Source organism: Heterodontus francisci, unplaced genomic scaffold (genome assembly GCF_036365525.1).
Source record: "Heterodontus francisci isolate sHetFra1 unplaced genomic scaffold, sHetFra1.hap1 HAP1_SCAFFOLD_88, whole genome shotgun sequence".
Lineage (NCBI taxonomy): Eukaryota > Metazoa > Chordata > Chondrichthyes > Heterodontiformes > Heterodontidae > Heterodontus > Heterodontus francisci.
This window is the reverse complement of record NW_027142063.1, coordinates 1,242,604-1,248,958: the sequence shown is the minus strand read 5'-3', so window position 1 is coordinate 1,248,958 and position 6,355 is coordinate 1,242,604. Positions and strand designations below refer to the sequence as shown.

Here is a 6,355-nt window from a genome sequence, read left to right as displayed (position 1 = left end):
AATCTAGCTGTGATAAAGTTTGAATTTTTCTCCCTTTTATAAACAGCATTTGAAGGGTCTCGGTAACAATGTTCAGTGTTGATGAGAGTGGGGTCTGGGTGAGAAGCTGCTGAGTGTGACAGGGTCAGGACTGGATGCAGGAAGTTCTCTGACAGTCTCCCTCTATCTCTCTAATGGGTTTGAGTTGATTTACGACTGGTGGCTTTTATTTTACTTTTCTTATTTAGAGATATAGCCCCTTCGGCCCACCGAGTCTGTGCCAACCAGCAACCACCCATTTATACTAATCCTACATTAATCCCATATTCTCTACCACATCCCCACCATTCTCCTACCACGTACCTACACTAGGGACAATTTACAATGGCCAATTTACCTATCAACCTGCAAGTCTTTTGGAGGTGGGAGGAAACCAGAGCACCCGGCGGAAACCCACACAGACACAGGGAGAACTTGCAAACTCCACACAGGCAGTACCCAGAACTGAATCCTGGTCGCTGGAGCTGTGAGGCTGCGGTGCTAACCATTGCGCCACTGTGCTGCTGTTGGTGTTTTGATAAATGAAGGAAGTTCCCTCCACCCATTTTTTTTGGACAGACAGTGTGGTATAAGGATGTAAAGGGTTAATGCTGAAGATAGTGGGATCAACCCCTCCCACTGTCAGAGTGATGATGGAACAGTCACGTGAGATGAAGTTTGGGAGAAGAGAGAGCAGCACCAAGGATGCTAGCTTAGCAGGCTTGATGAGTGTGTATAGAGTATTGTGCAAATTAGAAAAGAGTTCTTAGTTCTTTCAGCAGGAACTGTGTCCAGAAAATATCGAGAAACTCACAATTTTATTATTCAGGAGTCGGAACACAGATATTAATTCCAAGTGACAGTTCTGGGACAAATTAACAAAAAAAGTAGAGAATAATATTGCTCACTGATTGAAATCCCCTAGTGAGGAGACAGTTAAACAGGTGATCTTTTGGGGCATCCTTCGATCCAAGGTTTCAGCAACATTTAATCTCCCTTTTTGGTGAAATTCTCTGTTATTTGCAACTTTTTTTTATCAGCTTTGATGGGCGAGTGAAAAAACTGAAAAGATTGAACAGTTCCATCCTTTCTTTTCTTCCTTCTTCTCTTCTTTCCATCAGTTTCCCTTTTCTGTGCCAGATCAAAATAATGATGAGAATCCCAATTTAATCTGCTGTTTCTGGTGTTTTATCCATTCCAATCAAAATTTCAACATTCCAATCAAATCTATTTGTTATTCCACAGTGTCTCTCCATGTGTTTTATTCTGTTGTATTCTCTCACAGTCTGTTTGATGATCAATGTTACATCTCACTCTCTGTTCTGGTGAAGATCAGAAGCAGTGATATCTGTTTACACCACCCGACAAGTCGGCCTGATGCTGTGCCTCGCTGATCATGTGGGGTTGAAGCAATTCTTCCAGTCAGTTAGTTCAGTTTTCATTTCATGAGAAATTCGGTCATCATGACTTCATTAGTGACCTAATGGTTCAGGTGTCTGAGTGATGTTAATCATGATGTGATGAAATGATTGTATGTTCCAGTCTTTCCGTGGTGGGTTTTCACACTGAGTAGAAACGTGTTGGACATGGTCTGGAAATGTTTCACACTGCTCCATTCCCAACTTCATTTACTGACAGAAGATATATTTCCATCATTCCACAGCTAGCTGCACAGCCAGAAACTGTGCTGAAGGTGACAGCTATGTTTCTGCAACTGACAAGGTGGCCAAGAGGTTAAGGCGATGGACTGCTAATCCATTGTAGTTTGCACACGTGGGTTCGAATCCCATCCTTGTCGCTAGTTTATGAGCTGTTTCGTGTATTATTTATGTTGGGTGAGCTTATTTGTAAAGTCAGCCTCGAAACCTGTTCTTGTCAATGTCCAGACAGTGATTCCAGAATTTGTTATACTTTATTAAAATTGAGACAGACAATTGGAATTCTTCACCCAATCTGCACTGGAATGAAGATCAAATAGGGATCACGAAACGGAGCAGGATTTTTCCTCCCCTCCTTCCTTCCATCATTACTTTCTATGGATTTGCACCAAGTGAAAGACAAATGGGAAAAGCAAATGGCGAGGGAGCAGATGCAGAAAATTATCCTTTGGCAAGAAATTTATTTTCAAATCTTCTTGATAGATTAAGTGAGTGAGCAATGCTTTGGCAGATGGAGTTTAAAATGAGGGGTCATCGACTACCGACGATAGATCAGAGTGTTTTTTTGGAAGAGGTGAGATGTTAGAAACGGTTGAGGAGCAGAGACCCGAATACTGAATTAATAAAAGCTCGTGGACTGGTAGAAAATAATGTGAAAAGTGAACAGAATCTGAAGATTGGAACTCATGTTGCAGTGATATAAAGCTCTGTGCTCCTGAAGTAAATGTCCAAGCCCAGATTGTGGGGAATCTGTGGAGAGTGATTTGGTTTTTATTCATTCTTGGGTGTGAGTATCGCTGATAAGGCGAGCATTTATTACCCATTCCTATTGCCGTTGAGAAGGTGGTGGAGAGCTGCCTTCTTGAACTGATGCAGTCCATATGGTGCAGGAACACCCACACTGCCGTTGGGGAGGGAGTTCCAGGATTGAGACCCAACAACAGTGAATAAATGGCGATATCGTTCCAAGTCAGGATGGTGAGTGACTTGGAGGGGAACCTGCAGGTAGTGAGTTCCCATGCATCTGCTGCCCTTGTCCTTCGAGGTGGTAGTGGTCACGAGTTTGGAAGGTGCTGTTGAAGGATACTTGGCGAGTTGCTGCAGTGCATATGGAGATGGTACACACTGCAGCCACTGTTTACTGGTTGTGGAGGGATTGAATGTTTAAGGTGGCGGGTTAGGTGCCGATCAAGTGCGCTGCTTTGTCCTGGATGGTGTTGAGCTTCTTGAGTGTTGTTGAGTGGGATGTATTCCATCACACTCCTGACTTGTGCTTTGTAGATGGTGGACAGGATTTGGGGTGTCAGGAGGTGAGATACTTGCTGCAGAATTCGTAATCTCTGACCTGCGCGTATAGCCACAGCATAGATGTGACTGGTCCAGTTACGTTTCTGGTCAATATTTTGATGGTGGGGGATTTAACGATGATAATGCTTCTGAATATCAAAAGGTAGATTTTTTTTCTCTCTCATTGGAGATGTTCACTGCTTGGCACTTGTGTGGCCAGAAGGTTGCTTGCCACTTATCAGCTCAAGCCTGAATGTTGTTCAGGTCTTGCTGCTTGCAGGCACAGACTGCTTCAGTATCTGAAGAGTTGTGAGTCATCATCTAACATTCCCACTTCTGACTTATGTTGAAGAGAAAGTCGTCAATCAAACAGCTGGGATGTTTGGGTCTAGGACACTACCCTGAGAAACCCCTGAGGCAATGTCCTGGGCTGAGATGATTGGCCTCCACGAACCACAACCATCTTGTTTTGTGCGAGGTACGACTCCAGCAAGTGGAGAGTTTTCCCCCTGATTCCCAGTGACTTCAATTTTGCTAGGGGTCCTTGATGCCACACTCACTCAAGGGTGGTTCAAGAAGGCAGCCCACCCCACCACCTTCTCAAGGGCAATTAAGGATGGGCAGTAAATGCTGGCCTGGCCAGCAACGCCCACATCGCATGAATGAATGAATAAAAAAGTGAAGTATCCCTTGTGTCATTGTTTTGGTAGAAAATATAACCCTGGTGGAATTGCCCCTCCCAATCACACCTCACTTCATAGAACATAGAAAATGGAGAAAATTTATGGCACAGAATGAGACCATTTAGCAATCGTGTCTGTGCCAGCTGAAAAAGAGCGATCCAGCCCAATCCCACTTTCCAGGTCTTGGGAATGGGATCTGAACAGATCTCAGAGCTCACATTATGTGAATGTTCTGTTGAAGTATTGGTGAGCTGATATACCAGGGGAGATTCACACTGTTAGACACAGTGTGAAATACATTCAAGTATTTATAAAACATTGTAACATGTGAGTAATATTCCCCATTGCTTTCTCAGCACTGATGGATTGTGAAGTGGGAGACAGCCAGAAGTCCCAGTGATCCACACTGACCCTCAGCTGAGAATGAAATGAGATAAAGTTCAATCTTCAGCAGCGAGTTGCTGCAGAGAGGTAAGAGTCCTGAATCAAGGAGAGACTTTCTCATACTGCTGTTGAATCTCTTTTCAAACACTCCTTGAACTCTCTGCCGAGGAATTCAGAGCTGGAGAATGCCTGTAAAATCAGCGTAAAAAGGAAATAAAAAACACCCACCGTGGGGCTCAAACTCAAAAACTTGAGATTCAGAGTTTCATGCTTTCAATGACTGAGCTCACCATGCCTGAGACAGTGTCCCCGTCCTGTCTGTTATTGGACAGTGCAGCTGTTGGCTCCATCCCAGGGGCTGAATTTGTTCTGTAAACCATGAACCAGCTTCCTCTCAAATCCCAGGTTTATCAATAAATCCTCTTACAAAATCCCCAAAGTGTGATATATTCCTCTCACTCAACCAGAATAAAAGTTACATCTTTTGCTCTTTTTACCTTCCAAACATTGACTTCTATTTTGCTCAGCATTTATTTCTCTCTCCTTTTTATGTTGTGCATTTCCTAATAAACATTTCATTTCAATTATTTATGAGGGATGAAATGAACAGAAGAGATTTTCTGCAATGGTACCAGGGGTGTGGGACAGAGCGAGTGGTTTGGATCTGGAATACACTGCCTGAGAGTGTGCTGGAGGCAGATTCAATCGTGGCTTTCAAAAGGGAATTGGATGAACACCTGAATAGAGAAAATTTGCAGGGTTACAATGAAAGGGCAGAGGAGTGGAATTAGCTGATTTGCTCTTGCAAAGAGCTGTCATGGACATGATGGACTGAATGGTCTCCTTCTGTACTGTAACCATTTGATTCCTTGATTCTAACTCTGTCAAAGTTGTTCTGAACTTTCTCTGCTCCAAGGAGAACAACCCCAGCTTTTCCAGTGTCTGCACATAACTGAAGTTATGAGGAACCATGGGGAACCCACTGTAAACCTTCCTCCAGACAGAAATACAACTGTTCACCACCACACTGTGACCCAGCTGTTCACAATATATATCAATGATTCGGATGTGGGGACCAAATGTACTATTTCCAAGTTCGCAGATGACACAAAACTAGGTGGGAATGTGTGTTGTGAGGAAGATGCAAAGCGGCTTCAAGGGGATTTGGACAGACTTAGTGAGTGGACAAGAAAGTGGCACATGGAATATAATGTGCAAAGATGTGAGGTTGCCCACTTTGGTAGGAGAAACAGATGTGCAGATCATTTCTTAAATGGTGAGAGATTAGAAAGTGTAGATGGACAAAGGGGCCTGGGTGTCCTTGTCAGTAAGTGACTGAAAGCTAACATGCAGGTGCAGCAAGCAATTAGGAAGGCGAATGACATGTTAGACTCTATCACAAGAGGATTTGAGTACAGGAGTAGTGAAGTCTTGCTTCAATTGTATATAACCTTGGTTGGACTGCACTTTGGAATACTGTGTGCAGTTTTGGTCCCCTTACCTTAGGAAGGATATCATTGCCATAGAGGGAGTACAACGAAGGTTCACCAGACTTGTTTCCGGGGTGGCGGGACTGTCCTATGAAGAGATTTTGGGGAAACTGGGACTGTATTCTCTAGAGTTTCGAAGAATGAGAGGTGATCTCATGGAAACTAACCATATACTTAAAGGGATAGACAGGTAGATGAAGCTATTTCCTCCGGTTGAGGAATCTAGAACCAGGGGACACAATTTCAACATAAGGGGAAAGCCACTTAGGACAGAGACGAGGAGAAATTTCTTTACTCAGAGGGTTGTGAATCTTTGGAATTCTCTACCCCAGAGGGCTGTGGAAGCTCAGTCATTGAGTATGCTTAAAGCAGAGATTGACAGATTTCTAAATGCAAATGACATAGGGGATATGGACATAGTGTGGGAAAAAGGCATTGAAGTGGATGATCAGTCATCATCATATTGAATGGCGGGGTTGGCTCGACGGGCTGAATGGCCTACTCCTGCTCCTATGTTCCTATCAGTCTGCTAATTTCATATCCATGCTGCCATTGTCCCTTTTATTACATGGGCTTCAGTTTTACTGGCAGTCTAGTATGTGACATCATCAATAAGGTTTTCAATAAGTTAAATAAGGAGAAATTGTTTCCAGTGGCAAAAGGGTCAGTAACTAGAGGATGTATTTATCAGGTGATTGAGAAAAGAACCAGAGGCGAAATGAGGTCGGGATTTATACCGTGATGTGTTGTGATTTGGAATGCACTGTCTGATCAGGACTTGAAAGCAGATTCAGTAGTAACTTTGAAAAGCAATAGGGATAAATACTGGAAGGAA

The 6,355-nt window shown here is 43.4% G+C and overlaps 1 non-coding gene across 1 annotated transcript; it reads left to right on the top strand.

Annotated features, from left to right (window-relative positions):
- The first annotated feature begins 1,734 nt into the window (after positions 1 to 1,734).
- trnas-gcu (transfer RNA serine (anticodon GCU)) lies at positions 1,735 to 1,816 on the top strand. The gene has a single exon. It is a non-coding gene; the product is annotated as a tRNA-Ser (tRNA).
- The last annotated feature ends 4,539 nt before the right edge of the window (positions 1,817 to 6,355 follow it).